Source organism: Mustela putorius, unplaced genomic scaffold (assembly GCF_011764305.1).
Source record: "Mustela putorius furo isolate JIRA1106 unplaced genomic scaffold, ASM1176430v1.1 tig00000813_pilon_pilon_pilon, whole genome shotgun sequence".
Classification (NCBI taxonomy): domain Eukaryota; kingdom Metazoa; phylum Chordata; class Mammalia; order Carnivora; family Mustelidae; genus Mustela; species Mustela putorius.
The window spans coordinates 5,589,757-5,611,524 of NW_025421485.1; positions in this window are offsets into that span (position 1 = coordinate 5,589,757).

Below are 21,768 nucleotides of genomic sequence, written 5' to 3' on the forward strand. Positions count from 1 at the left end.
TTACTTTTTCATTCCTTAAGCAATGGGGAGCCTAGCATGTGCCAGACACTGGTTTAGGCACATGGAATAAAGCAATGGACAGAAACAGTCTCTTCCTCATGAAGCCTACATTCTAGCTGGCAGAGACACATACTAAATACATAAGCAAATTACTAAAAAATATGTCAAGGGGCTAAAAACTTCCATGAGGAGAAAGCAGAACATGAAAATAGAATAGACGGGAGGAAGGCTTGGAGGTGGGAGTTGCTATTTTATTTTATTTTAAGATTTATTTACTAAATTTAGAGAAAGGGGAGGGGCAGAGGGAGAGGGAGAGAAATCCCCAAGCAGATTCCCCACTGAGTGTAGAGCCTGACGTGGGGTTCTATCCTAGGACCCTGAGATCACAACCTGAGGCAAAATCACGAGATTTAAAAGAAGCGGGGGACTGAGCCATGCAGGTAGGTGGGGGATCAGCACTTCAGGTGCAAAGGCCCTGAGACGGTGAGGCGGCCCTGAGAAAGCAAGGAGGTGTGTGGCTGAGACCATGAGGTCAGAGAGGAGACCGGGCCAGATCAGGGATATAAGGTCTTGGGGATTATAGGAGGACATCAGGTTTTATTCTCAGTGAGGTGGAAGACAGAAGAGTGACGGCAGCTGACTCCTATTTTGGAAGGCTCCCTCTAGGGACGAGGAGAGTTAGGGGGATGTAAGGGATGGAGGGAGCAGACACTGAGGAGAAACAGTCAACTTCTGGGCAGGTTTCAAAGGCACGGACAGTCTTCCTGAGAGATCAGTTGCGGGGGGTGAGAGAGAGGAGAGTGAAGGTGACTGCAAAGTTCTGGGTCTGCACCTGCATGAGAGTGCCGTTGCCATCTGTGGAGACCCGGAAGACACATGTAGGCTTAATGACAGAGTGGAGGCCAGAATCAAGAGTTTGCTGGGATGCTTAAGTTAGTGATGTGAACTCGTATCCAGGCGGTGCTGTTGAGTAGAAGAGTTTGATGTTCAGGGGAGAGCTAACGGCTGGGAGTCAGGAGGTCAGGAGCGTGGATAAACTCATCAAGGGTGTGTGGCTAGAAAGGTCCAAGGACCGAGACCCGGCCACTCCGTCCGACATACTGATGTAGGGAACAAGAAGGAGGCTGAGAATGTCATCACTGGGAGGCAACGTAAAGCCGAGGCAGATTTTTGTTTCTCTGGTTTCTTGGCTTTCTTGTTTCAGACATGGGAAGACGGAATGATTCCAGGGGTTCTCACTGAGCTGGGGAGAGGGGCTGGGTCAGCAGCTCAGGCAGAGGGATTGGCCGGAGCAGAGATAATTCAGCCAGGACAGGACCAGGAAGGGAGGGCCTGTGGTACAGGCACGGTGGGGACGTGAGGAAAGGGCTCCTCTGACTGTTTCTGGGGAGATGGCGAGGAGGTCCTGAGCGGAGTGGGAGAGTCGGGAGGGTTGCTCGAGGCCCAAGGAAAGGGCAGAGGTGTAATACCTCTGGGGAATGGGAGAGTTAAATGAGAAATCTGCTAAATTGTCAGGCACCTTCAGGGGCCCCCCTGGATGTCTGAGATCGTAAATGTGAAGATAAGGCCAGCCAACACACCCGGCCATTCAGCTGCTCACTTTGTCGAAACAGCCCCTTTACCCCCGAAGGGACAAATTAAGTGTATTCACAATTTTGAAAACACCTGCCAAGTGTTGTTACTACTGACAGCCCCTCGTCATTGCAGGAATACTTGCCTTTTTGTTTCATGAGAAAAAAGATAATTCACCTGTAAGTCTGACAGGTCTTCTGAGTCTTTTGCCATGAGATAGACAACAGGCTTCTGTGCAGAACAAAGGACGTTTGTGGACATTCGGATGGGTTATGGTAAGGATCTCCTGACATCTGAAAGGTCCTGAGTTTATAAAATCAACTATGCCCAGAGCATTCCACAGCCACACGTGCCCCTCTGCCTGTTGCCTCTGCTGCCCTTCACTGCTGGCGAAGGAGGTACCAGCAAATCTCCCCAGCCGTCTGCAGCCTCATCCCAGAGCTCTTCCGCCATTTTGTCAAAGTGGTTCTAGTTGGTGGTTCCATGGACATGGTATCTCCAAGTCGCTCTTGTATAAAAGATGCAACTTACTGTGGAGAATGTGTATTCTCTGATGCACCTTTCCACGAACGGCCCCTCAGAAGCCATCTTTCCCATGTTCTATGACTGAAATGGAATCCAGCTGCTACCAGGAGCAGGGACTTGTTGGAAATATCTATATTTCTTCCTGCTGGATAGCAAACATTCACGTTGCAAACCTGAGACACGTAACACTCATTTTCTTCTAAATTTTCAGCAGTTTCTGCGTCTTTTAAAAGTATTTGCAACAGTATTTGTCATCCACTCTTTCCACCATATCTATCATGGCAGAATGATAGAAAACAGATAAATACAAAATATAACTTCAGGGAGTAATACATGCTTTAAAGCCAGGTAAGCATATAGGGTGACTGGGGTGGGGTGAAGTGAGTAGAATGTTTACAGGGTCATGAGGAAGACTTCTCCGAAGGAGGGACCGTCGAGCCAAGCTGGGAATGTAGAGAGAGCCATGCAGGAATGTGGGGAAATGTATTCCAGGGAGAGTAAAAAGGCCCTGCGGCTGGACTAGGCTTGGTGTGTCTGAGAAACAAAAGGAAGCCAAGTGTGGCCAGGATAATGGGTAAGAGGTAGAGCTGTGGGCCTCAGGGTGAGAGCACTGGGCAGGGCCCTGACTGCCCGGAGGTCTCCTGGCCCCACAGGACTGATATCAGCCAGTACATCCATAGTCTGTCCCATGCATGATACCAGAGGTTCCCGGGAGATCACACCTCCTGGTTACCACACTGGCTCCCACCAGGGAAGAAGGAAGGGAGAAGGGATACCTCATGGATCAACAGGGCGCCAGTCAGCAGGGCACAGCTGCCTTGTACTTCCCACATAACAGGGTGCCGGCCTGTGGGGATGATAGCCTTTGTGGAATTTTGGCTCAGACAGGCTGCGGAGAGCCTGGGGGAGCAGACAAGTGGGGGCCCCACACAAGTACTAGCCAAGCATTTGGGGCTTTGTTGGAATAGCAGTACTTCCTCCCCAGGTGGGAGGCTGCAAGGAAGGAAGGGCCCAAAGATTCCAGAGTGTAGCTCCCATTTCTCACCACTCATACCCAATTTCACTTGCATTGAAGGGTGTGTGTTTGTCAAAACCCACCACAGGTCTACTCAAGGGCATTAACCACCGGGTTTTCTTAGTCAAGTGGGAGCTAATGCGTATCTAGCATTTTCTGAGCCAGGCACCATTCTAGACTGGTTGCCCATGAACCCCATTTTCTGGACAAGAAAATGAAATCAAAGGTTATCTAAAATTTGTGTAGGTGTCTAAGCCAGGAGCCAAAACTACGTAGCCTTGTAGGGCCCACAAGTTTGGCCACCATGCCCTGAGCCTCTCAGGAAGGATTGGGCTCAACACCATTCGACCCAGTGCTCCACAAAAGGCTTTCGTGACTTAGCCAATAGGATATTAAATATGAAAGAATCAGATGACACTAGAAGGAACAGGAAATATTTGAACATAATTGCTCTTGGTTGAATAGCAGCTGAGAGACAATTCATTACCACACACAATATTGTTACTGAGAGAAATTCTCTATTTTGAGACTACAGGTTAACCTAGTGGCTACTGATTTATTAAGGAAGTTATTGGAGAAGTTGGCTGCATTTCCTTCTGTCAAGCCATAGCTCCAATAGCAGCATTACTTAATTTGTGAGAACATATCAAAAGCTCACACCAATAATTTCTGAAAACCAACAAATGACTTAGAAGTTATTAGACTGATTTGGTGAATGTTCTGTTATAATTTATTTTGTTGGCAGTTTTATTCTTTTTAAAAATATTATTTATTAAAAAATATTATTTATTTATCTCAGAGATGGTGGGGAGGGGGCAGAGGGAGAGGGAGAGAGAGACTCTCTCACCCAGCACAGAGCCCCACGCGGGGCTTGATCTCCTAACCTTGAGATCATGACCTAAGCATAAATCAAGAGTTGATCACTTAAGTGACTGAGCCACTCAGGTGCTGAAGTTTTATTCTATAAACAGATTTAGTTTGGGTTATTTAAAAATTAAAAGGGAATACATTTTAAAACTTCCACTTATATAGACTCTTATACATGAATATATTATTGAATATGGGTATTTTGAATATTCCTTCTGAGGCCACAGTTAGACATTTCAATTTAATTCTAAGTGTGCTGAGAAGTCGTTGAAGGGTTTTGAACAGAGGAGTGGCAAAGTTTAATTTACACTTTGAAGTACTGTTCAGGTCTCTGTGGGAAACGAACCACAGAGTAGGGGGAAGGCAGTTGACTCACTGGGAGTACCAGGACTTGGTTTTGGGCGCCACAGTGAGCAAGGAGAAGCAGATTCACTTTGAAGGTGGAGTCAATAATGGACTGGGCGTAGTTGTGAGAAGAAGAGAGGAATCAAAGACAGCATAGTGAGGTCATGGTGGAGCCCTTCACTGGGATGGTGACGGGCAGGTCGGTCGGGGGCAGGGATCTAGATTTGGGACATGTTAAGTGACTGTGAGAAATATAGGAGTAGATACTGAATAGGAATTTGCACCAATGAGTCGAGTTCAAGGGAGGTGTTCTGGCCGGAGACGTGAATTTCGGAGCCGTGGTGTAGACATGAGTTTTAAAGCCCAGGACTAAAAGCAGACACCTAGGGAGTGAGAGTAGATCATGGATGAGGGGAAGGGGCCAGGGCTGAGACAAGGGCACTATAACAGGTGGAAGTTAGGCAGAACAGAACAATCCGGCAAAGATGGTGGCAGGCGAGAACCAATGGAAGGCAGTGACCAGAGCCATATGACTAGAGTTTCAAGAAAGAAGAAAGGTCAAATGCTATTAAGAGGTGGGTGAGCTTAGCCCAGCACCCAGCGAGATAGTCATCATGGACGACATGGTTTCAGTCAAGTAGGAAGGGTGGAAGTATGATTGGCATGGATTCTGGGCAGAATGGGAGGAAAGAGTAGACAAGACCTGTGGGAATTTTGCTGGAAGGAAGAGTAAGGAATTGGTCAGCCGTTCAGGGAGACACAGTGGGGTTGAATATGGAAGGTTGCAGCATGTTCGTGTGCTCGTGGAAAAGCAATATTGGCTAGCAGGAGAGAGAGGGGAGATTACAGGCAAACTCCAAGCAAAGCCCTTGAGTGGCTGAGAGGGACAGATCGGGTGCCTGATGAGCCTAAGGGGCTGCATTATTCTGTCCTGACCAGGCCGCAGGAATTCCAGGAATGTGACCACCACTCCACCAGGCAGGGCCCCTGGTCGGGGGCCCTAGTGGCCACATTAGAGCTGGCCCCACTGCCTCATCCCAACTTCCTAACTCTGCCAGCATCCCAGGGCTTGGAACCCAGCACGCCTCCACTGAAAGTTCACTTAAGGAGGTTCTACTAAGTCTGGAAATAGCTAAATATCATTTCAAGGACCCAACAGAGCAGAGACTCTGTAAGGAGAGTAGATCTGAATCCTGGCCCTGATACGTACGGGGTAGCTACGTGACCTGGATGGTCACTTCTCTGGGGCCCAGTTTTCTCATCTGCAGTGTGGGGATAATAACTTCAACAAAACACCTGCTGAGACTGTAGGGTATGGAGGTAATAGCGCACAAAGAATTTGTCAAAGCTCTGTAAACTGGAAAGTGAAAACAGATGCCATCAATGGTCATGAGGCTCAATTTACCAGATCATTCCCCCACTTATCTCCCTGAACAGGCAGCTTGTGGAAGAGGCATTTCTAAGGACACATTCTGGGCCACACCTCTCTGTGGGCTTGATTTTCATAACTAGACTTTTAAGTTTTTGTTTTCAATAAAGATAAGAGCAAGTCTTTAGCTTGCTGCTTGCAAGAGCCTCCAAATTTCATCACAGGCCTAAGTGTATCACTTGAAGACCATCGGTGGAAAGAGCATCATAGGTTGAAAGGGAGGGAGACGTATTATTAACTTCAAAGCTTTCTTGGAACCTATTAAGTGTTAATCACAAAGCACAGGGATGTTCCTGACAGCAAACACTGTCTGGGCACTTCTCAGATGTATGAGCCTTCCTCCTTGGGCTCCCATCAGCATTTCTGCTGAAGCGAAGAGAGACTCTAGTACATCACCCAATGAATGGACCTTCTAGGTGTTCCGAGGCCTGCTCACGGCCTGGTCTGTCCACAACCAAAGCTGAAATCTTTTGTGGTTTGCCTAGTGCTGGGAGGAAGGCTGGAGGAAGGAGGACTTGCAGGCCTATTGTGTGTCAGGCTCGGCACCTGGCCCATTGCACAGGTCATCTCGTCATTGAGCAGGGGGGTAATTGTTCTCTTCGCATCAAACAGGAAGAGGAACAGAGACTCAGGAGGTCAAGCCAGGTCATGCGGCCAGCAGGAGGACGAGGGGCAATCTCGCTCAGTTCTGTCTGCTCCAAAGAGCCTGCTCACCCTGCTCCCCAGGTAGGTGCTTCCTAAAGGTTTGTTTCGTGAATGAGTAGTTGGATATAAATAAAGTTCTCTGCATCCAAAACTGCCTTGTCAAAGGACATCAACCGCCAGAAGGCACAGCCCCAATTAAACAGAAGCAAAACAACCTTCTAAGATTGTGTGAGGTACTCAGAGTTTGCCTTAAATAACTTGGGAGTTTTCCAGACTCTTGAGTGATAAGATCTCAGGCAAGCTGCAGAACCTGTTGAGGGCTGGTTTACCCATTTCTAGTCATGGGGCCCTCCTCTCCCTGCTCCTCCCTCCCTTTCAGGAAGCCAACTCAGCAGAGCCGCAGGACTTGGAGCTCGGGCTATGGGCTAGAAAATTCTTGGAAGAGCAGTCCTGGCTGGTGACCATCCCATGGCCAGGACTACCTACATAATTTGTGCAGAAAATGAAAGTGGAATCCCTGGTTCAAAACTTAGTAAGAATTTTCAGGGGGCAGCAGCAGATCATTAAACAAGCGTATAAGGTCCTGTGTGACCGGATAGACTGCACACCCATGAAGCCAGCCTTTGCCTGGAGCCCTTGATTTGGGAGAAGGGGAGAAGAAATAAGGGGATTGGGTGGAGGGGGCTCTGGGTAGCTGAGGCAGTTCAGTGTCAGACTTTTGATTTTGGCTCAGGTCGTGATCTCAGGGTGGTGAGATCGAGCACCATGTCTGGGCTCTGCACTGGGTGTGGAGCCTGTTTAAGATCCTCTCTCTCCTTCTCCCCTTCTCTGCCCCCCAAAAAGAAGGGGATTTGTGGGACATCATGAAAGCACCAAAAATAGGACCGGTTGAATACTTACAGAGGGACATCTGGGTGGCTCCAGTTGGTTAAAGTTTTGACTCTTGGTTTCAGCCCAGGTCATGACCTCAGGGTCTTGAGATTGCACCCCAAGTTGGGCTCCCCGCTCAGCAGGGAGTCTGCTTCCCCCACCCCTCTCTCCCTCTGCCTGTCCCCCTACTTGTACACACACTCCTTCCCTCTCTAAAAATGAATCTTTTTTTTTTTTTTTTAAATAGCCATGGAGATCAGGTTCTGATTTCTTGAAACATACAATTCCAGAATATAAAGTTTCTGAAAGTCATGTAGAACTACTCTTCCATTTTACGGATGAGGAAGTTGAGATCCAGGCAGAAGCAGACAGAAGCAGTGACTTGGGGAGTCATGGGGTCCCACAGAGAAGGCACCCCCTCTCTGGATTTCAGTCTCCTTATCACTGAAACAACACAGAGCAGGCTGAATAATGCATTATTTCCGATTTCCGCCAAAATAAAAGGCCAAGTCCACAAGGACCAAGGAAGTGGAAGGAGGAGGTGATGGCAGTTGAAGAGGAACTGGAGAGTGGGCGGGTGGGGCAGGAGGAAGCACAGACTAGAAACTGGGGAATTGAGTGACATCTGAATACTGCTCTTAACTTCCTTTCCAGAATGTCAGTAGCAAGTTTTACAGCTCCCCAGGCAGGAGACGAGAGTCTTCTCTGGTCCAAATTTCAGAAACTACCATTTGGGATTCTTCATAGTGAGTGGGCTTGAACTCTATCCTATTAGGCGGAAGCTCTTGGGCCCACATCTGGCTTATGTGCAAAGAGCTTTCTAGGCTCCTGAGAGCTGATGGCATCCAGCAATTCTGGATGTGGGAAAAGGCTTCTAACTTGAAAAGCAGATAGCAAGTAGAAAAAAGAATTGGGAGAAATCAGACAGCTTCAGAATAAAAACTTAATATACAAAATACATTCAGAGATCATTCCAGAACAAAAAGATGAAAGAGATGGAAAACAGCAGAGAAAAAATAAAGCAAGAAAGTAAGTCTGCAGGGTTGAAAACCATCTGGTAGAAATGCCAGGTAGAGAGCCAAGGGGGTAAAATTATCAAGGAAATAATACAAGGAAATTTCTCAGAACTAAAGCATATATCTCCAACTCAAAAGAGCTAGCAAAAATAATGAAAAAGGCCCAGAGTCAGATTCAACATGGGAACTTTTTGAATATCAGAGATACAAAGAAGATGCTGTAAACTTCTAGGGAGAAAAAGAAAAGAATCAGAATATCTTGTCCTCTCCACAACACACTGGAATCTTGTGGACAAGGGACCAATGACTTGAGTGTTCCAGTCCACACCCTACAACTCTATATTCAGCCAAACCATCCATCAGATAGGGTAAACTATGTCAGGCATGCAAGATCTAGTATCATTTCCTTCCCTTGTTCCCTTTCCTTATACCTTTAGTGGACTACCAAAGGTGATGATCCAACAAAGAAGGGAGTAAACCAAGGAAGGAACCCATAGAATCAAGGAAGCAAGGACTCTAAAGCTTAAGAGTCCCTGTGATGATGGTGAATGGAAATTTCCAGATGGCATCTGTATAATGTCCAGTCTAAAATGATGTCCAGTGAAGAGTGTGGTAGGAAGGCTCTGAGACGACAGTCTCTAGGAGCAAGAGTATACGACATATTGGAGATTATGGAAAACATTATTGATAGAATTGAGGTAGACTTTGTTAGAATGTTAGGAAGAATGAATGATGTGTAGAAAATCAGGCATATGGAAAGAAGAGGAGGAAACAAGTAAATCCAGTAAGTGAGGGACTGAATAAGAAATTTGGTGTGAACATGGTGTTAATGTGGTTCTCTAGTAAACGCCATTTGTGTAGTCATGATCAAGTTTATATACTGACTATATAACTAAAATTGTTTTATAACTGTGTTGGGGGGGGAGGAAGGGGAAGTAGGGATGTAGAAGAGATCTCAGTCCTTATTTATCATTGTAGGAACTCAGTATAGCATCTTGAAATGTTAAGTAATGCATTAAGAAACATGGATAGCTCCAGTCCCATGGTTTTAAATATCATCTGTAAGACTTCCAAATTTAAGATGGTGAGAGGAAGACATTCCTAATTCTTTCTTTCTCAAAAACTACCTCAAACAACAAAGAAAATAATGAACTGAAACACAGATTCTATCCTGGACATTAGAAAACACTACAATTCTGAACCTTTACACATGCAGCTAAATGGCTAGAAGAATGACAAATGACAAAAAACAAGTGAACAAAGATGAATCCAAATCCCACTAGAAGTATAATTTATTATAATAAAATTCACTGATTTTAAGTGTACGTGATGAGTTTTGGCGCGCGCGCGTGTGTGTGTGTGTGTGTGTATGTACATATACATATACACATATGCAACCACTACCAAAAAATTTGATTTAGAACATTGCAGTCAGTTCCCATCTTCAAGCCCCAAACCCCTAGCAAACACTGATCTGCTATCATCACCATAGACTTGCCTTTTTTTTTTTTTTTAAAGATTTTATTTATCTGAGAGAGAGAGAGCAAGAACGTGAGGGGGCGGGCAGGAGGAGGCAGAGGGAGAGGGAGAAGCAGACTCCCCACTGAGCAGGAGCCTGAGGACTCAGGGTTCAATCCCAGGACCCCTGGGATCATGACCTGAGCTGAAGGCTCAGCCACCCAGGCACCCCTGGACTTGCCTTTTCTAGAACTTTTCTAGAACTTCGTATAAATACATACAGTGTGTGTAGGGGTGCCTGGGTGGCTTAGCTGGTTATGATCTCAGGGTTGTGGGATTAAGCCCTGCAGCAGGCTCTGTGCTCAGTTAGAATCTTCTTGTCCCTCTCCCTCTTTTCCTCCACTCCCCATTGCTCACTGTCTCTCTCTCAAATAAATAAATAAAATCTTTAAAGAAAAACACACATACTTTGTGTATTCATTTTAGATATGGCTTTTCTCATTTAGTAATGCTTTCGTGATTCCGCCATGGTATCGGGTGTATCAGTAGTTCATACCTATTAATTGTTAAGCAGGATTCCATTAAGATACAGATTTTTCTTTATTTACTTACCAACTGATGGGCATTTGGATTGCTTCCAGTTTGGGATTACTCTGAACAAAGCTGTTATGAGTCTTCACGTATAAATCTTCGTGTGGACATAATGTTTTCATTTCACTTGAAAAATGCTCAAGAGAGGAATTTCTGAGTCATATCGTAAGGGAATGTTTAACTTTGTAAGTAAATGTAAACCGTGGCTTCATGTTGTAGCCAAACCTTGGCATTGTCAATCTAGTAAGATTTATTCACATCAAGGGATATGCAGTAGTATCTCCCTTTGGTTTAAATTTACATTTCTTTAATGACTAATAATGTTGCACATCTTTTCACGTGCTTATTTGGCATCTGTATTTTTAAAGTAAGATGTCTACTCAAATCTTTTGCCTGATTTTAAGTATCTTTTCTCATTATTGAGTTGTGAGTATTCTTTATATCTTATGAACACAAATACCTTATTTTATGTATGTTTTGCTAACATAGTCTCCCAGTCTGTGGCTTGCTTTTTCGTTTTCCTAACTGTGCTTTCAAAAATCACACATTTTTAATTTTGATGGTCCAAAGTATTGATTTTTTATGTGTCCTATTTTTAAAATTTTGCCTAATTCAAGGTCATTAAGATTTTATGCTGTTTTTTCAAAATAAGGTTTATAGTTTTAGTTCATTTTTGTGCATATAGCCAACCAATTATTCCAGCACCTTTATTGAAGAGATTATCCTTTTCCCATTTAATTGTCTTGGCATCTTCTAGAAAATCAGTTGACCATATTTTTGTGGGACCTCTTTCTGGACTTTCTGTTCTATTCCACTGGTTTATATTATATGTCACCTTTAGTTCAGTACCATACTATCTTGATTACTCTTAGCTTTATGGTAGATCTGGAAACTAGATAGTGTAAGTCCTCCAACTCTGCTCTTTTTCGATATTATTTTGGCTGTCCACATACATTTTAAATTTTGCTTACTGAATTTTAAAATAACCCTGTTCATATTTTGAATCTCATTGTGTTTAAACTATAACTAGTTTGCAGGAGAACTAGCATTTGGGGGGTTGGAGGTACGAATTGGTATTTTAACAATATTGAATCTTCCAGTCGATGAATATGGTATATGTCACCATTTATACTTATTTTTAATTTCTCTCAGTAATGTTTTTTACTTTCCAGAGTACATTTATTGAACATATTTGTTAAATTTATCCATATTTCATAATTTTCTTTCTCTCTTTTCGTGTGTGTGTGTGTGTTTGAGAGAGAGAGAGAAAATGAGGGAGGGAGGAAGAGAGGGAGTTTCCTCTATGTTTCCCAAAGTTGAGTAAAAGAAAATTGGGTAATTAAGGATTGTGGTTAGCTGAATTCCAGTTAAGTCAGATTTTACTGTATTTGGCATCCACACTAATAGCTCTGATTATGTCATGCCTGTGTTCAAAAACCTTCATTGGGAAATAATTATGGGATATGCTCAAAGAATGTAGTATCAATTTACAAAGGAGAAAATTGGGAACAGCCGAGCAGACCGATTAACTAGACGGTGCTGTATTCTTACCATGCAGCCATAAAAATAACATGATGCAACAGTGGCTTTCAGAATGGGGTCAGGGTGTCTTCCAGGGTCAGGCCGGCATCAGAGTCTCCACTCATGCTCTGATCACAGTAGCCTTATTTTTATCCTTTTTGGCTTTTACGGTTCCTGGTAGGATTTTGTTTAAACGCAGTGCATCAAATGTTTAAAAATCATTATTGTCAAAAAATTCTGAATGACCAAGAAAGACATCTGTGGACTTAAAATCAGATTAGAGAAGAATCAGTGTGTTGTGTCCTTGGGGAAAAAAGGAGATATATGTGTACAGAATGACGTTGAAAGGTTATACATATATCAGACATTAATAGCAAGTCTATTTGTGCAGATTGTGAATTATTTCTAAATGCTCTTGTTTGTATGTTTCTAAATGTGTACAATGTAGAGTGTAAGTTCTTTAATGAGAATACAGATTCCTGAAAGGGCCTTTCAAGGCTTTCCACCATCTGACACTGAATGCCTTCCCAGCCTTCCTGCTACGCTGCAAATCCTCCCTGAACCACAAGGTTAGCCTCAGAGAATTACTCACCATTTCCTGAGTAGGCCCTGCCTCTCCCTGTCCCCACACCTTTTCCCCAGCTAAGTTCTTAGCACGGCATTCCCTAGCCATACACTATGGCTTCCCACTGGAATTCAGCCCATTCTAAATGCATGTGATAAAATGTAAGGTAAAGGGACGCCTGGGTGGCTCAGTTGGTTAAGCAGCTGCCTTCGGCTCAGGTCATGATCCCAGCGTCCTGGGATCGAGTCCCACATCGGGCTCCTTGCTTGGCAGGGAGCCTGCTTCTCCCTCTGCCTCTGCCTGTGCTTGCTCTCGCTTCTCTCTCTATGACAAATAAATAAAAAAAAAAAAAAAAAAAAAATCTTTAAAAAAAATAAATAAATAAAAAATAAAAAAAATGTAAGGTAAAGAGAAAAAACAGTTCAAAACTACATCAAGAGTGTGATTTCAACCAGTTAAAGAAAAAAAAGTCAAGAAAAAAGCTGGAGGGAACGATGTTAAGCCATGCACAGTGACAACACCTGTGTACTGGGATTAGCAGTCTTTTGTTTTGTTTGTTGGTTTGTCATGCTTTCCAAATCTATGATGACCTAATCAAATTGTAAAAAAGGGGGGAAAATCATACTCATCTTAAGACCTATATCAAATGTCAACACCTCCAAGAACCTTTCATGAAGGACAACAATAACACATTTCTTGAACACTCCAGGCTGTGTCTCCAAGCAACTTAACTGTTTCTGTGTCGCGTGACGCACCCAAAGCAGAGGACTTTCTGGTTAACACTGGCCTCTCCTTACTGAATAAGTAACCTCACCTCTTTGGGTTGCTGGTTCCTCCCAGGGTTGCAGGAAGTGTTAACTGAGACCCCGTGACTATACGCTGGAAACTGGAAAGTGCTATTCAAATGTAGGCCATGTCAGATTCCCATAGGGGGCTGAGGCTCAGTCACCCTGAACTATCCACCACAGGTGACACTCAACAAATGGTGATTGGTTTAAATCTCTTTGTAGTTCCAAAACTCGAGCAAAAGCCTCTGCTGAAATGCTACCAGTAGACTGGGATTTGATAAAGGTCTGTGCTCCAGAGAGCCCACGATTTTTACTGAGATTTTATTTTTCTTTGCTGTTCCCAGCACCTGTGGCCTTAATGGGCAAGCTGGTACTGGGTCAGTCATCAGCAGGGCCGGGCACAGCCCCGGAGCTGGGGGATCGGGTGGGGGGGTTTGCTCTTCAGTGTTTATTAAAAATAGGAAACGAGACTACAGTAACACTTGCCATGAAGATGGCTCTGCAGCCCTGGGCAGGCTATTCCTTATCTACTTCTCAAACAGAGATGACCCAGGAAAGAGCCAGCCTCCGGACTGGCCCGGCCATGGCCTCTATTAACTGGACAGACTTCGGGAGAGACGGCAGGGAAGCCACCTGCTTTGTCCAGGCCAACTTCTCGTTCCTCGGAGGGTTCTTGAAGCCCCAAGAGGGGACATGGCTTGCCAAGGGCACCTGCTAGTTAGTAACAACTAGTTAGCACTGGAGCTAGAGCATACCTGTGTGTTACTTGCATCCTCTGGGATCGCTCTAAGGAAGAAGGAATTCCCACTCGACTCCATCCCCTGCCACCCCAAGCAGAGCCTGGCCCAGCTGGTCTTCTGTGATTGTGAACACAGCCGTGTGCAAGTCAGGCAGGGCTCTACCCTTGAAATCCAACTACGGCCCTCAGGAAAAATTCTTTCCAGACTAAGAAAGACCGAGCCACCTGTCCAGGACCAGAGCTCTGGAGTGATTTACAAGCATCGGCTTTCTTAAGGGGAGAAGCAACCACGAAAATCATGATGATGAGAACCAAACCAAGCAGACATACCAGAGAAGGAAGACCTGCTCAACAGAGATAAGAAAAAACTCCAGGGGTGCCTGGGTGGCTCAGGGGGGTAAGTATTTGCCTTTGGCTCAGGTCATGATCTCCGGGTTGCAGGATCAAGCCCCGTATTAGGCTCCCTGGTCGGGGGGGCAGTCTGCTTCTCCCTCTGCCCCTCACCCAGCTTGTGCTCTTTCGTGCACACGCACTCTCTCTCAAATAAGTAAAATCTTTAAAAAATAATAAAAGCAAAGAAGTTCTAGAAACTTCCAAAAGTCCGTGATTCACAAATGCCAACAGAACCTACGACTTTTCCTAACAACAAATGCCAAATACAGATTGAAAACATTCACAGGACCCATTGGCCTTTTGGCAAGCTCAGCTTTGCTGCAGAGGCCTGGGAGACCCACAGCCCTGCCGGGGTCACGACGGGTTTGGGCACCTGTCCCCAGCTCTGTGCTTGGCCACCCCATCATGTGTCAGGAAAGTGACATGTTGCCTTGTGAGGTGGCTTCCAGAAGAGTTCATGTGAAACAGAGACGCTGGGAGCAGGACACCTCTAGGAGGCTTTGGGTCCTCAAGAGTGGACCTGCATATTCCTCGCAGCCAGGGAGCCTTTTCCAAGATTTCTCACAGCATTTCCATCAATTTCCACATCTCTGAACTCTTCCCTGGAAAATGCTGCAGACAACAACAACAACAAAAATTGGGGGGTGTCTCACCACTGCTGTGAGAACTGGGAGCCCCAATAAGTGAGCTCCTTTGCCTGTACACAGAACCCAGAGAAGAGAACACAGGAAAAAAACTCAGCATGCACGATACCCTGTTTTTCTTTTTTGGTGTCTATGTCCTGGCAGGAAAGGGAGATGCTTTGAGATGAAAAACCAAGTATGAGGTCTGGCTCTGTCACCATTCAGTTCCTTTCAGTTTGATAAATACTGACCCACGGCCTCTGTCTGCAAGATGGTGTGTGAAGTCCCCGGGGGCAGCCGCCCCAGAAAGCGTCTGGAATTACCACGTTCCTGCCGGCTCCCAGTGAGGTCAGATGCTCTTCACAGTGATGGTTTTACTTCCTCCTCAGGCAATCTTAAGAGGCTGGTTACAATCGTTCCTGCTTTTCAGAATGAGAAAATTAACACCGGACAAGAGAAAGCAGCCCAAACATCACCACTGTTAAAACGGGTAATCCGGAATTTTTACGCATTTCTGCGTGTCTTTGAAGCTGGGGAACGAGCGAAAGGAAAGGGTCATGTTCTATACGTGTAGCGATAACTCTAGAAGGAAACACCAAAATGTCAACGATGCTTCTTTCCGAGGGGTGGGGCCGCAGGGATTTCTGGTGCATCGCGCGCTTTCCCATCTCCCGCCTTCTCTCTTTGCCTGGACTTCAGTGCAGAGGAAGACATCAATCCATTCCTTGGTCCTTGGGAGACAGTCCTCACTGGTCTGTAAGAAACCTGTCTTGAGCTTCCTTTAGGATGGGGCTAGAGGGTATAATGCTAAGCGAAATTAGTCAGTCAGAGGAAGACAAACACCAGATGATCTTACGCATGTGGGATCTAAGAAACAAAAGAAACGAGCAAAGGGGAAAAAGAGAGATGAATCAAGAAACAGACTCTCAACTCTAGAGAACAAACCCATGGTTACCGGAGGTGGGAGAGGGTGAGCCTGGGGGAAACAGGTGATGGGGAGGAAGGAACCCACTTGTCCTGCCGGCCACCAGGTGACGCCTGGAAGTGGTGAATTGTACACCGGAAACCAATATTACACTGTATGTTAACTAACTGGAATTTCAGTAGAAACTTGGAAAAAAACAAACTGAAAAAAAAAAAAAAAGAATTCCCTTTATCCTTGTTCGTTAGATGCTATCACTTTTATGTTCTTGGAAAGTGTGAGCTGTTTTGTGTATAGATGTTTCATTTACCTAAGTGGGATCAGCTAAAAAATAAAAAAATCTAATTTTCCTTATTATGTTTAAAACTATTCACCACAAAGTGCGCCTGGGTGGCTCAGTGCGTTAACTGACTCTTGATTCTGCTCAGGTCATGAGATCCAGCCCTGTGTCACTGGTGTGCTCTTGCACGCTTGTGCTCGCTCTCTCTCTCGTTCACAAAACAAAAACAAAAACAAAACAAAAAAATACCAAACCTCTGCACACAAAATTGTTTCTATTATAGACATTTGCAGGTGTTTCAAAGAGAGACGCTCTGGATCATTCTGAACCAAATCACAGACCTACTATTTCATACATGTGCCAGACACAACATTTCATTCAGTATGCATCTTTAAAAGATAACCGCTCCTCAGGAAAAATAAACGCAATGTTATTTACAACACATAAAATAAAACGCAATTCCTTCATGTTATTTTTTTTAAGGTTTTATTTATTTATTTGACAGAGAGAGATCACAAGTAGGCAGAGAGGCAGGCAGAGAGAGAGAGGAGGAAGCAGGCTCCCTGCTGAGCAGAGAGCCCGATGCGGGACTCGATCCCAGGACCCTGAGATCATGACCTGAGCCGAAGGCAGCGGCTTAACCCACTGAGCCACCCAGGCCCCCCCCCTTCATGTTATTTTTTTTAAGGTTTTATTTATTTATTTGACAGAGAGAGATCACAAGTAGGCAGAGAGGCAGGCAGAGAGAGAGAGGAGGAAGCAGGCTCCCTGCTGAGCAGAGAGCCCGATGCGGGACTCGATCCCAGGACCCTGAGATCATGACCTGAGCCGAAGGCAGCAGCTTAACCCACTGAGCCACCCAGCCCCCCCCCCCCCTTCATGTTATTAAAAACCTAGTCAGTGTAGTTCCTTGATAACCTTAAAATTCTTTTTCTTTGTTTTTTTGTTTTTGTTTGTTTGTTTTCTTAAAGCTTCCTCCATTGTGATTATTTGCTACTTTTTTTTTCAGTCTCTTCCAATCCATTGGCATCTCCTCCATTTTATTTTCCTAGTAATTTTTTGTTGAAAAAACCTGGTAATTTTTTGTTGTCCAACTTCCCACACTCTGCATTCTGCTAACTGCATCCTGTGGTATTGGTTAATGGGTCCCTCTGACCCCCGTACTTCCTGTAAATTACTGGTTAGATCTGAAAGTGTTTCAGACTCAGGGTTGTTTTTGCTTTGTTTTGCTGTTTTTGTTGGTCTGGGGAAGACCGCTACCTAACTGGTACCATCGGAGGTACCCAGACCTGGTTCTCTTTCTTTCATGGGTGTGATCAGTCCTGATGATCATTGTCCAGATCCGTTAATTCATGCAGAAAATGCTGCGTGTGTTCGTTAGTCTTCCCGGGCTGTGATAACAGGATACCACAAACCAGTGGCACCTGGATGGCTCAATTCTGGATTTCAGCTCAGGTCATGATCTCGGGGTCATGGGCCCGAGCCCTGTGTCAGGCTCCCACTCGGCACAGAGTCTGCTTCTCCCTCTCCCTCTACTCCTCCCTCCTGCTCCTGCCCGTGCTCTCTCTCTCTCCCTCGAATGAGTGAATGAATGAATAAATAAAATCTTTAAAAAAAAATCACAAACTCAGTGGCTTAAACAACAGAAATGTATTTTCTCACTGCTATGGAGTTTGGAAGTCTGAGATCAAGGCCCTGACAAGGTCGGTTTCTGGTGAGACCCCTCTCCCTGGTTTACAGATGCTGACTTTCTCAGTGCATCCTCAGGAGGCCTTACCCTCTGTGAGATGATAAAAGAGATCTCTGATGTCTCTTCCTCTCCTTATAAGGACACTAGTCCTAATAGATTAGGGCCTCACCTTAATGCCCTCATCTAACCTTAATTATCTTCATAAAGGCCCTATCTCCCTGAAGGCCAGGGCTCCAACATGAGAAGTGGGGGGGGGGGCAAAATTCAGGCCACAGCAGTGATATTTTAATTTCTATCATTCCTTATTTGTTTATTAGTTGGAATAAGTAATTAAAGAGAAACATTTCCTCGCCACCTATTTGGTTTAACTCTGAGGTATAAGTCATATCAGGAAAAGCAAGAAAAATTCTTCATTCTTTCCCCTTCTTTATCCATTTTCAAAATGATGAAGCAGTTTCCTAGCATTGTCTAAGCGGGAATCAGTACTGTCTTGGCATGTTTGTTCTTTTGGTATGATTATAAACTCACGAATATAAACACATCAGATTGTTTTCATCGGTTGCAGTGATCAACCTTTTTAATGTGCAGATCGTCTTATCTCTGGCCTGTAGGGGTTTCTTTAGGTTGGATGCCGTCCTCTAACCTGAGTGATGTCTTCAATCGCTTCCTTGTGATCTGACCTACTTCGGACCTGGAATCCATCGTGACCTTCCCCAAGGACGGGACCACAGGCAAGGCTGCAAAGAACATCCTTGTCCAAGGGGAGGGCTGGAAGGGCTGGGTCATACACTGGGTTAACCTCATGGAGAATTAGGTTAAATGATTCGATTAAAAGTTTCCAGTTCAGGGGCACTTGGGGGCTTAGCATCTGCCTTTAGCCCAGGTCATGATCTCGGGATCCTGGGATCGAGTCCCCCATCTGGCTCTCTGCTCAGCAGAGAGTCTGCTTCTCCCTCTGCCCCTCCCCCTGCTCATTCTCTCTCTCCCTCTCTCTCTCTCTCTCTCAAAAAAATAAATAAGTAAATAAAATCAATCTTGAAAAAAAATGTTCCTGATCATTCCAGGAGATGGCCGCACGAATTCACACTCTCGCCAACAGTATTTAGAAGGCTCTTTAGAGCCTTTACCCACTTCCTGCCCTTCCCCAGCGCTTGGTTTTTTCAGCCCTTTGGTGTGGGAAACCAAAATTTTGTTTTTCTGGTTTCCTTTTCTCTGATTGCTGATGAATTTAACAGAGTAAGCGTGCTCGCCTTTCAGGTTTCTTTCTTGTAAAGTGTGAGTGCATCTTTGGAAAACATTATATGGTGTGAGGTAAGCAACGGGTTTATTTATTTTTTTCCCTGTATATAGGGAACCAGTTTTCCCAATACCATTTACCTAAATACACACACACACACACACACACACACACGCACACACACCATATATATAAAAATCGTTTCCCTATTCATAGTGATGCCAGTTTCTTGAACTAGGTTGCCAAATATTCATGGGTCTGTCTGAATACTCCATGCATTTCCCTTGGTTTATCTCTTTTAGTGCTATTTTTATTAAAACGGCTTTGTGGTCTGTCTTAATTTCTGGTAAGGTCAATCGTCTTTCTTTTTGGTTTTAAAAGTTGACTGACCCAGTTGTCTAGGTGGCTCAGTCTGTTAAACATCTGCCTTCGGCTCAGCTCATGATCCTGGGGTCCTGGGATCGAGTCCCACATCAGGCTCCCTGCTCAGTGGGAGTCTGTCTTCCCTCTGCCTGCTGTTCCTCCTGCTTGTGTGTCATGCTGTCTAATAAATAAAAATATAAATAAAATCTTAAAAAATAAATAAAAGCATGAGTTCATTCTGATACCTTTCCTCCCCATCCAGTATCACAAGGTTTTTCACTACCGTTAAGGGTTTAACTATTTCCCCCCAAAAGATGTTGAAGCCCCCAGTAGTGAATGTGACATTATTTCGAAAGAGGGTCTTTGCAGACGATGAAGTTCATAAGCAGTGGTTAGGGCAGACTCCAGTCCAATATGGCTGGCATCCTTACACAAAGAGGAAATGTAGACACAGACCCAGAGAGAACACCACGTGAGGATGAAGACAGAAATGAAGGAAATGCTTCTATAAGCCAGGGAATGGCCATGACGGCCAGCACACCACCAGAAGCTGGGCCAGAGGCCAGAACAGATTCCTTCTCTCAGCCCCTTAGAAGGAACCTTGATCTTGAACTTCTGGCCTCCAGAACCGTTAGACAGTATATGTCTGTTGTTCAAGCTCCTCGTCTGTGGTACATCATTCAAGTCGCCTGGGAAACAATCTGCTGACCTTTCTCCCTTCCTTACTTCCAGCTCTTTTCTCCCACAGTGAAAACTCCAGCTCCTGATGTCAACGTGTTTACCCATGTTCTCAGTCTTAAGATACACAGAAATTGTTGCAGAATTGTTATGTTTGTATCTCTCCCAACCACAAAATTAAGTAAAATTCAAGATTTTTTTCCAGTTCTTTTTTTTTAAAGACATATTTATTTATTTGAGAGAGAGAGAGAGTGCAGTGGAAAGGAGCAGAGCAAGAGGGAGAGACCATCCCTAGCTGACTCCCAGCTCAGTGTGGAGCCTGATGCAGGGCTCGATCTCCGACCTTGAGCTCATGACCTGAGCTGAAATCAAGAGTCAGACACTCAACTGACTGAGCCACCCAGGTGTCCCTCCAGTTCTTTTCATATTTAGATTGAGGGTATAAAGTACTGTGTTCAAAATTATTTAAATTAGTCCTTTTTCTTGTGTGGTTATGATATCCATTTGCTATAGAGGTTAGTTCCGTTGTTTTGGCTTTATTCAATTTGAGGGCTGACCTCCCCATTCATACCGATTGAATCTTTTTTGCTGAATGTGTTACACATTAACAAGTTTGCAAAGTTTGTTAAAACTATGAAGTCAGAGAACTATCGTTCTCTCTCCTTTCCCTCCCACTCCATTCTGACCCACCCCATTAGGTCATTTGTTTTATTAGTTTCTAGTATAACCTTCCTGCATTTATTTTTTGCAAAAAGAAGCAGATTTATATCTATATCTTCTTATTTCTCTTTCTTACACAAAAGCTAGCATTTCACATAGGCACCTTTTTTCTACTTAATACATTCTGGAAATGATTCCACGACAGTTTTTAGAGATCTTTCTCATTGTTTTCACAGCTGCCTCATACTCCATTTAGTGGGAATGCCACCTTTAATTCATGCCATTTTAGATTATGGGATTAAGGCAGTTTCTAGGGATTTGCTGTTACATATAATGTTGCAATGAATATCCAGGTGCATATGTATTTTCATGTTGTTGGGAACATATGTTCAGGATAAAGTCCTAGAAATGGGATTGCTAAGGCAAGGGTTAAATACATACCTAGCTTTGTTTGGTATTGTCAAATCATCCCAAAAGTCTTTACCATTTTGATTTCCACCCACAACGTATGAGAACACAACTTTTCCATGGCCTCTCCCATACAGTGTGTGCTCAAGATTTTGAATTTGTGCCAGCCTGGTGGGTGAAGATGCCATTTTAGCATTGTTACAATTTGTATTTCTCTCATGATGAGTAAAGTTGAACATTTCTTCATGCCTTTCAAAGGCCATTTTATTTCATTTTTTGGTGAATCGTATGTTCATGATTTTTTTTTTTTTGTCCAGTTTGCTATTGGAATTTCGATCTTTCCTTCAAATTTTAAACTTTTTTTTTTTTTAAAGTAGACTCCACACTGGGTGTGGAGCCCAATGTGGGGCTTGAGTTCACGACCTTGAGATTAACCCAAACTGAGATCAAGAGAAAGACACTTAACCACCTGAGCCCCACAGATGCTCCTCTTTCAAATTTTAAAGAGTTCTTTAACTATTAACCATATTAATCTTTTATCCTTGATATATATTATAAATATTTTCCC